The 10,580-nt window shown below is 53.2% G+C and overlaps 1 long non-coding RNA gene across 3 annotated transcripts; it reads left to right on the forward strand.

Moving 5' to 3' along the window:
- The first annotated feature begins 684 nt into the window (after window positions 1-684).
- On the forward strand, window positions 685-10,029 carry LOC309791515. 3 transcript variants are annotated; one of them, XR_014291512.1, is made up of 4 exons: window positions 685-2,849; window positions 3,155-3,242; window positions 4,283-4,402; window positions 5,179-10,029. It is a non-coding gene; the product is annotated as an uncharacterized lncRNA (long non-coding RNA). The 3 variants fall into 3 exon arrangements; XR_014291513.1 differs by having other exon boundaries at window positions 685-2,358; XR_014291514.1 differs by lacking the exon at window positions 5,179-10,029 and adding an exon at window positions 4,509-4,916.
- The last annotated feature ends 551 nt before the right edge of the window (window positions 10,030-10,580 follow it).

Consider the following 10,580-nt stretch of genomic DNA (forward strand, 5'->3'; position numbering starts at 1 on the left):
TTACAGATAAAATAGAAACTATTTCTCAAAGAAATTTCATCTAAAAATATACCAGTTTCTGCTCTCATCTTATTTTCCTGAAGCGCATCAGAGGGAATGCTGGACCTGTGTCCAGGTGAAGGTCACTTATGCCTCTTCATGTTATTCCCAGGAATTACTCAAGAATAGATGAAAAAAATAGAGGGGAGTTGTCTAAAAAGAAATGTCCACGTAAACAGGTCTTCCCAGCCAGGGAACAAGAGTTTTCTGCATAAATAATTCAAATAAACCAGGACAAAAGGTGTACTGACCCTGAGGGGGCTCAGGACCCTGCCACCTGGCTGGATGTTACTGCTCACGGAGCTTGAAGAGCCTGTACTGAAGAGTTTTGTGAGCTGTTTCATTTGCCTGTCATTCTTCCTTTGATCTCTGAAAGCCTTTCTCTACCAAAATTCAGTTAGTCGTTCTGGAAGAAGCTGCGGAGACAGCCCGACTGACTGGGCTACTTAACTCCGCTCAAGTTACTGAAGATGAACAGATCGCTTTAGTGTCACAGGTACTTGATTTCACTCTCCATTTGCAACAGTGAAAATTGCACGATGGCATGGTAAAATACCCCCAAATTATAATTAATTCTAATTAGCCAACAAAATCTTAGTGCACTAAAATCTGCATTAACCAGAACTGAAATAGCCAGAATTGCCATGCTGTATTCCATTTATTTATAAGAGAGAGACAGATCAAGTAGAAATATAATCTAAAACCAAATTATAATACAAATTTCAGGCAACATTCTGGGATTGGTCTAACACTGCCCTCACCTGTAATGCAGGCCACATTCAAATTTGCCCATGGGGACCATGCTTTGGTTGGCCCCTCCATCTGTCCTGCCAGGCCCAAGTCCCCTCGCCCCTCCACACCCTGAGGGTGTCAGGTCCTCCCCTCTTCTTCCTGGAGGCCTTCCTCCCAGCCTACATTTCTGCCTGGGCCCAGCCACTCGTGCTCATTTCACACACTGCGCTGTAGGCTTAGCCGACGTTCCTTCTGTGACCTTTGTTTTCACTGCTTTTCCAGAATACATCACTCTTCCCTACGAGAGTTTAGGACAGGACATACCTTCCACCCACCCCCACCCCAATACCCATGGACCTCACTGCCACAGCCCCCAAATCTCAAGAAACATAACTCAAGGGGTGTGGGGAGAGGTGAGTGGGTGGGCTGTCTGGGAGCTAAGGGGCACCTCCCAGGTGGGCAAAGCATGAACAGGAAAGGCCTCTGTTACCCCACCTGGCCCACCTCCCATACAAGGGGGAAAGGAGGCATCACTCTCACCCCTCAGCCCAGACTGCATGGAGCTTGTTTGGCTACGGCAGCCCCTCTCTCCCCATTACTGGGCAGGTTAACTTCACGTGGAGGGGGTGACACCACCCATCTGGAAGTGGAAATGACCCCCAGAATCCCTTCTGGTGCTTAGACCTTCAGCGAACTGTCCAGGCCGGGGCCACCCACTCCTGTCTCTGAGGCGTCTCAGTCTATTTCCCAGGGGGTCCTCCCCCCAACTCTTCCCTGGTCTCCTGACCCCACATGCCCTTTGAGCCCCCGCACTCCCTGCAGAGCCCTGGGCTGGACAAGGGGCGGAGTCCCGGCAGCCAAGGTCCCCGCGGAGAAACGAACCTCCCCCCCACCCCCGACCTTCAAACAAAGCAAAAAAAAAAAAAAAATCTAACAAGGAAGCGAGGACCTTAGTTGGCCGCGGGCCTTTAGAACCCAAACGAAGCTAAGGCGGACAGCAGAACCGAGGCCATTAGGACATGTTAAAGTGATGACTGTCCCTTCTTGATCATTAGTATACACTTAGAAAATCGTAATTCCCATGACATCCCTGTTGGAGAAAACCTTAGGCTGAAGATGAAAAACTACATTTTGTGTCCGAGTGGGCGATAACCTGCACTTAGAAGCTTAAAGCCGGCTGGGAATTGCGAGGGGCCCCGCGCAGGCGCAGAGCTGAGCGCCGGATCGCCGCACGTCTTCGCTGCCAGGAGAGGTGAGGGTTCGGTGAGAGAGGAGAGGTGGTAGCGGACATTCGGGGGGTAAGGGTCAAGATGATGGTCAGACGCGCTGAGGGGTGGGCCTTCTGCCGGCTGGAAACCCGAATAGAGCGTATGCCTTCGAACTGGGCAGTCCGAGAAGGCCTCAACCGCAGCAGCCGGGAGCACGCAGAGACTCCCAGGCGCCTGCGGGGCGACAAAGACGGCGCTGCGCAGGCGCGCTGTGACCATCGGGCCCGCGCAGGCGCAGTCTGGCGGCGGCCCCTGAGCACGCGCGGAGTGGACGCCCGTGGTTGGCAGGCGGGTTGAGGAGGCTCGTCTACTGTGTCAGGTGAGTCTCGCCCGTCTCCTTCGCCTGTCATGCTTTCCGCAGGGGCGTTTGTGGTGTGCGGCCGCCGCCATGTAGGGGCCTCCGCAGGGAGCCGGCCCTGCCTTTCAAGCGGCGCGGCTCAGGCCTGGTCTCCCCTCGGCGCGCATCGGGGCGACGCACTCTGCCCTTCTAGCCCGCGCCGGCCGGTGACGCCATCGGAAGGCGACCGGAAGAGCCGGCGCCGTGTGTCCGTCCGACTATGGCTCCGCGTCACCTCCGCCCCCTCCCCTCTTCCTGTGTCCCCTCTCCGTATCCCGTCCCTTTTTCCCTTCTCTGACTGCAAAGTGGGCCTCTTTAACCTGTTTCTGGGCCCCGTGGGGAAGGATGAGAAGCAGAGTAGGAGGCGAGGGAGCAAGGAGCGAAGGAAGGTCCTCCCTGCAGATTGTCTGCAATCAGGCCACACTTTGGTTGGAGCAGGTGCACGGATGAATTTGTCTCTTTCAAGTAAACAGGTGTTTAATAACGGTTTCACATTTATATTTAGTATGTTGTCATCACTGCTAAGAGTAGAGACCTCCCTGGCCAGCAAGGGGACCACCCAGGATGACCCACCTTCCAGGGGCTCGGCCCTGGGTGCCCTGTGGGAGAGCTGGGGCCAGGCAGGCTTCTCGTGGGGTCTTGCAAGGAGGGGTTGGGGAGGGTGTGTGCCTGGCCTCTGCCCTCACCTCCCTCTTCGCCCAGCCCCTCTTAGCTAAGGTCCTCCAGCTCAGACGTTACTGTGTAGATTTAGCCTCTCCGATTTCTTCCTGTTGTTTAGTCACTCGTGACCTCGTGCACCAAGAGGAAGGCGTCCTGGAGCTGCATCCTTCCTGCGTGGGCCATGGGGGCGTGAGTGGGAGGAGTGGGTAAGACTGTGGACATTCGTGCAAAATAAACGTGTTGAAATGTTAGCCATGTGTGTTCACTTTATGTTTTACCTTTCACCCTCATTTCAAGCCTATGGTTTATGTAAGTCATTGTTCCAAGGATTTTAGTTTGTTTTAAATCAGAATTACTCTGAAGTTAATACGTAAGCAGATTCTCATGAAAGAAAAAAAACTAGGTGGGGAAGGGGATGCAAGGAGAGTGCTTATGAGAAGTTCTGATCTAAAAATATATCCAGAACGACCATTTCTTGCCACTTCCCCAGGGTAATTGATACATATTGTGGGGGAGTTGCTTTGAGGCTATGCCAGCATCCTGTTTCTCCTCAGATTTTTGCCCAATTTCTGGAAACAATTATTACAGGGTTGTTTGCCTAATGGTGATATTCTATTTCCCTCATTCCTTCCTTTTTTATTTATTTATTTTTGGCTGTTCCTGGAGGCATGCAGGATCTTAGTTCCCTGACCAGGGATTGAACCCGTGTCCCCTGCATTGGGAGCTTGGAGTCTTAACCACTGGACTGCGAGGGAAGTACCCCCTTCCTCATTTAAAAAAAAATATTTATTTATTTGGTTGCACCGGGTCTTAGTTGTGGCTTGCCGGCTCCTTAGTTGTGGCATGCGAACTCTTAGTTGCAGCGTACATGTGGGATCTAGTTCCCTGACCAGGGATTGAACCTGGGCCCCCTGCATTGGGAGCGTGGAGTCCTAACCACTGTATCACCAGGGAAGCCACTTCCTCATTTGTTAATAACATTTTTTCTGTAGGAAAACACTTTCTTCTACCACATTTATTTATTTGAATATTTACATGAGTATGGACTGAGACCTTTTGGTCTATGGGAGATTAGCCAATACTGTCATTATTAATTAATGGCACACTCATTATATTAATAAGTAATGATTACTTTTTCCTCAAATCATTCCAGCTCTGGCCATTAGGAGCCCTTGATATCAGACTCCTTGATATTTACTCCGTGAAGTCCTCAAGGATGTCCTTCTTTCCAACATCCTGTTTGCAGGTGGAGATGTGGGGTCAGTTTGCAAGGAAAAAGAAGTCATTCAGATGGCTGGTCCCTGGAGAGGCGATTCACTGCATAAATGGCGAAATCGAAGGATGAACACTGATGGTGGCAGTGATGGTAATGTGGCCGTTTGTCGGGTGTGTTGGGTAGTGGGTGAAGCATTTTTTTATGAAACCCTCATCGTAAACCTAAGCCTCACCTTCGCTATCCTGGTTTTACCCAGGAGGAGGTTGAGTCTGGGAGCCTCAGGGCCTGAGCTGGGTTCACTCTGCATAAGAAGAGGAGGAGGGGTTCCAGGGAGTCCGTCCTTCCCCATTTGCTGGGCAGCCATGCCTGGAGGGAATCCCCACCAGGCAGAGCAGTGCTGCGCTTGCCTGCGTCCTTTGCGAGGGCTCCATCCTTGCAGGACAGCTGATAAAAAGGGCCCTTTCTGGGGCTTCCCTGGTGGCGCAGTGGTTGAGAGTCCGCCTGCCGATGCAGGGGACAAGGGTTCGTGCCCCGGTCCGGGAGGATCCCACATGCCGCGGAGCGGCTGGGCCCGTGAGCCATGGCCGCTGAGCCTGCACATCCGGAGCCTGTGCTCCGCAATGGGAGAGGCCACAACAGTGAGAGGCCTGCATACCGCAAAAAAAAAAAAGGGCCCTTTCTGTGTGCACATGGGCACATGTTACACCCATTCCCAGTGGAGCTTCAGGGGATAAAAATAACCACGTGTTTTCTGTTTTATCCAGAAAAGAGGAAATATGCAGTGTTATTTTGTAACATTTACTATTTTGGAAAACTTGAATTTTTTCCACATGTATTTTTAAAATGTCTTTGGAGTTGTCCTTGGAGGAAAAGACATGATGCAGATTTCACCAAAGGTCCGTCTGCTTTGTTGTCCACATCTTCAGGAAACAGCTCCATGGAGAAGGGGATCCATCCCTCAACGCACATGGCCAAGGGATGGACTTGCAAGCAACCCCCCAGATCAGGTCACGGGGGTCATAGGAGGAAAGCCAGCTCTCAAGGGGCCCTGGGACCTCGCAGCCCAGGCCAGAGAGAAGAAGGGGCCTGCCCAGGGTCCCTTGGCATGGCCTGTTCTGTGTACAAGGGGAGGCGTGCTGTCCCACAGCCACCGGCTGCCTGCAAGAGAGCCAGGCTTCATGGTCCAGGCTCAGCATCGGACCTTCCGCTGACCCGCCTCGGGCTTTGTGCGGCCTTTGTTTCTTGAGGCTTGTTTGCTCCTATGTGAGCCAACACCGCTGAGACACTGTCCCGGTTGTTTCTAAGGCTCCCCTGTAGGAGGCTGCCAGGCTGATGGTCACGGGCTGGTGGTACCAGTGCAGCTCCCCGCCCTTCCTTCTCTCTGAGACTCGGAAAGTTAAGAAATATGGAAAGAACAAACAAAGTAAAGGAGACACAAGTCGCCCACAGCACAGGAAGCTGGGAATGTGGGTGTGTAATCACTGAGACCGTAGGGATATTTCTGGCAAGCCAAGGGCAGAAGGACTACGGGCAGGTGTGGGTATGGCTGCACCTGCAATAGTGCCCTTCCTACCCAGACCCTCCTGCATGTGCAGATTGAGCAGAGGCACCGGGATGGGGCTGGGAGGTAAGCGTTAGAATATGTGGAATGAATACGCTTCCTAGATATTCAGTGGTAATTTGAAAATGTAACAGACAAGCTGAGACCTGATCTCAATAGGGCAAGCTAGGAACAAACTCATCCAGGAAGGCAGAGGCTTAATATGAGAAAGCTCAGTGTCACTGAGGTTATAAAAATGGTGTGACCAAGGCAGAGACAACTGTGCCCTGGAGAGCAGATTAATTCTTCTGGGTTTTAAGGACTCAGGATAAGTCAAAGCAAAAATATATCTGGATCTTTCTAAACCCACTGTATGGTTGCCCCCCTGCCCAAGACGGAGGTTCTCTTGCCCTGTGGACACCCCCTGGTCGTCCAGTTCCCTGCCTGACCTACACCCACTCACGTGACTGACTTTCCCTTTTCATCCTAGAGCCTAATCAGTAAAATGCCTACATGCTTGCCCCTGGTCCCCCCAGCTAGTGACTTCTAATCTTCAGAGCTAAACATCTCCACCATGATAGCTTATCACAGGGACCGGGAGGGCCGTGCTCCTCTACTTGTTTCCCTGGTAACTCAACTGGTGAGCCAGCCTGACGTCAATTCCCCCTGTAACTGGTAATGCCCCCTCCCTCCAGGAGGGAAGACAGTCCCCACCTTGCTTCAGGTGCATAAGGTCCCTGTCCATTAAGCCACTGATGTCTCTGCCGCTGACTCCAGGCTCTCTGGTCTTGAGGCTGGGCAAGGACATGGCTCGTAGGCCTGCAGGGGGCAGCCCACCACCTACTAATGTGATTCAAAAGCTCATCTGGAAGGACAGGTGGACAGGAATAACCAGTGTTTTAACCGAGAGTGTCCAGTACAGAGACCCTTTATCAGATACTAAACTGGCACACATTCCCGCTGTGGGAGTCCAGACAGGACTGAACTCTTCTGACTCCAGAGGGTCTATGGCTCAGGAACCTGCTCTGGATCCTTGGCAGGGCTGCATGGTGCTGACGGTTAGAGTGACGAGGTGAAGCAGGGTTATCACCCCGTCGCTTCCTGGTGTGATTTTGACATAGCAGGGCCCTGGTTTGCAAGGAAAATGGGGGGGTTATGGAGCCTTCGCGTCAGCAACACACTTTCACAGCAGATAGGAAAACACCCTCACACTGTACTTGTACTCCGTGGGTTTGAGATTGTCACACACACAGCCTTTGAAGTAAACACACAGGCTCTTGGGCCCAGCAGTTCTACTTTGGGAATCTGTCCTCGCAAAATAATGAGTGACCTCAGCCAAGCTACGTGCAGAAAGATGTTTACTTCTATATAAAACATCAGAAACAATGTAAGTACCTACCAGTCAGGAGATACGTTACGATACAATCATATGGTCAAATATCATTTTGTGTTGAGTTGTGTTTGTGGCAGTGGAGTATTTCTGAGGTATAATTTCATGGGGGTAAGTTTACAGAATAGTATGTACAGGAAAAATAGTACAGCTCAAAAAAATGCACAGAAAAACCTGGAAGGCAGGGAGGTTTAGGAAAGGAGGCTGACTTTGTATGAAAGTAAGTCATGTGGAGGGCAGAGGGGTTCCAGCAGATCCAGGGAAGAAGCTTGCGGAAGGCAGGGGACCCTCCCCACCCTTTAACCCCTTCCTGACATTTCTGTCCTGTGGCTTGGCCTTTCCTTAGGTTACCAGCCCCAGAATTAGCTCAAGTTCAGGAGCCCAGTGGCCTTTGGACTCCCTAAGCTGGACCAAGCCTGGCAGATTTCCAGGGCAGCTGGGCTGCCAGTGGGGCTCTCAGGGCAGTTCCCCAGGCTGGAGCACGGGCTCCACTACTCTCCTCGCCCGCTCCTTCCCCACACAGGCCTCCCAGAAAGGACGGTCGTTCTCCTCCAGACCTGTCCATTGCCCTCCTGTCCTCAGCGGGGACCCCATCACCCTGTGGAAGGGAAGTCCTTGCAGCCCAGAAGCAGGCCCAGCCCTCAGGGTGCCCCAGCCACAGTGGGCTCTGTCTGGGAAGGAAGTTCCACCCACAGTCAGGCCCAGCTAGTGGCCAGGGCAGGGCCATGCTGACAGCATGGCGGACAGTGTCTTATGTCACCGGGCCTGCACGTCTTGGGCCTTGCCTGCACCAGCCTGTCGTTTGCCGGGAACTGGAGACACACAGGTTCTGAAATGAGACGGCAGTTGTCGCTTCCATTATGTTCTAACCCCAGGATGTCTTGGCAGAGATTGTAATTGAAGGCTGGCGTACCAGGAAATCAGCCTATTCTCCGGGGGCTGTGCTGCTTCTACTTGGGGTCTCTGGGTTCGGTGTGTGTGATGGGGGACCTGACGGAGGGTTCCAGGTGCAAGAGAAGCAGCCCCACCAAGTGTGTTGCCGCAGCCCGGTGGTGCCTGTGAGCCTGGGGTCAGAACCTGGCAGTCACTCAACCTCTCGGTGCCTTGGTGTCTCCATCTCTGAAATGGATATGATAACAACAGCTATTTCGTAGACCTATTATGAGATATTAGCAACTAACACACGTAGAAACACCTAGAACACAGGGTGGCAAACACTCCAACATGTCAGCTTGCTGTAAAGACCAGTCTTCGGTCCTGACGGTAGAAGCAGGCAGCAGGCTGCCCCTAGTGGCCTGGGGTCACCAGGAGGGCCGGTGCAGGGCTCAGGGCCGGAGCTGTGCCATTGCCCATCGATGACACAGCCGCCCTTCAACTGGTCACTCTCTAAAGGACAGGCAGTGAGCAGGGTCCAGGGTCAGCCCCCAAGGATTCAGTCGGCACGACCTGCCCTGTGCACCCAGTGCCCCTGTTAGTGGATCTGAGCCATCCTGCCCCTGGGAGATGAGGGAGCTGGGCTGTCACCTGAGTGTCTGCGGCTGAGGGTGGACTGACACGTTCCAGGACACAGAGCTGGGGCCCAGCCCTTGGCTGCTCACTTCGACGGCGTTCCCTGAACCCCAGTCTGGGAGCGAGGATGGGGTGGAGCCACAGTCCTCATAAGATTGTTTCCCTTTCCTTGGATTTATGAGCCAAGCAGTGGGGTTGGGATGTGTATGATGGTGGCAAATCTGAGGGGTCTCTGGGCTCCCATGAGAGGGCAGACCCGGTAGCCTACCTCCTCCCGACAGGAGTGGACGCCTGCGTCTCCTGCAGCATGGGCGGGACCCAGAGAGGATGCACTTCCTTGTCAGTTCTGTGACTGGGGCATGTTGGACAGGGGTCTCCCACCCATGCCAGGCAGCTCTCAAGAGACACGGGCAGGCCACAGCCGAAGGGAAAGGCAGATGCTTCGATGCATGTGTCGGAACAGAGGGAGCAAACCACTGGCAGGCTCAGCACATATGTACACACGCGCCTCAGGGAGGTGAGAATTAAAACGCCAGGGTTTAACACCAGCGTGAGCCGAGTCACAGCAAGGGTGTGGGGCGCCAGGAGCCCCCCCGTCCCGTGGGTGGGAGGGACGCTCGTAAGATCCTAAAGCCTCTGGGCAGCTACCCGGAAGTCTCTCCCAAGGCCGAGTGCACACTGACTTCGGGACCAGCGAATCCAGGGGAGTCAGGTGCCCCTCGACAGCAGAATGGACTCACATACAATGTGGGGACAACCGGTGTGAATGCATCTCAGAAATGCCAGTTCAGTGGAGGAAGCAGGATGCCCACAGCACAAGCAGTATGGACAGGCGAATGCGCCCGTGATGGCGGGAGCGTGGGTGGTAGTCATTCTTGGGGACTGGTGACTAAGGCATTTGGGAGCCTTCTAAGGTACTTGGAACTTTTTATGTCTTGGTCTGGGTGTGGATTGCACATGTGTTCAGTTTATAAAGCCGTACTCTGAGCATATCTGCACTTTATTAGCGCGACACTTGAGAAACAAAAGCGCCCTAAGGGGCTGCAGTCGTGGCCCACGTGAGGCGCCTGTATGGCCTCCGACAACCCTTCCCATTTGGGCCTCAGTTTTCACGACTGTGGAGCAAGGGGCTGGACGCAGCTGAGGAGACCTGAGCCCTGTCCACAGGCATTTTCACACTGACCTTGACCTCAGGGCTCCCGTGACCCCTGGCCGCAGGGCTCAGGGTTGGGAAATTGCACGGTGACTCACTTCCCTCAGCTCATCCAGAGCCAGCCGGGGCCTGACCTCACTTTTTCCACTTGGAGGGAGCAGCAGGGGGAGGGACCTCTGAGTGTGGTGGGCGGGTGGGTTTGGAGGGGGGCATCCACCAGCCCTGCTAGCTGCCCCACCTGACCCTCACTTGGGACCCTGGGGATGCAGGTGCAGGATCGTCTGTGCCCAGGGCTCCCACTCTCCTTCAGGCCCCTCCCTGCAGCTGGAAGGGTCTTCTGGCTTCTGTGGAAACTTGTTATCATGATGGTTCAGAAAATCTGAGTAATTGATTAACACTCAGATCGTGAAAATAGCGCTGGTTCAATGTTTTTTGTATGTCAGGCTGTGCTAGAGACTGTAGCCTTCAACACGTCCGCATGCTGGGGGCCAGCCCAGGGGTGGAGAGTTGATAACATCTTTTACAGAAGAGTAAACTGAGGTCACTTGCTCAGGCCCCCAAGGTGGTCCCAGTGACCACAGCAATCTGCAACATCACACACTAGGTGCTTGCTAATTCTTTCCTTTTTGCATTTTCATTGTATTTAATCTTTGTTCATCCCTTTATTTGTTCATTTATTTTAAACAGCTTTATTGAGTTATAATTCACAGACGACACAATGCACCCATTTAAAGGG

Source organism: Mesoplodon mirus (genome assembly GCF_964341445.2).
Source record: "Mesoplodon mirus genome assembly, chromosome: 15".
In the NCBI taxonomy this organism is placed as follows: Eukaryota; Metazoa; Chordata; class Mammalia; order Artiodactyla; family Ziphiidae; genus Mesoplodon; species Mesoplodon mirus.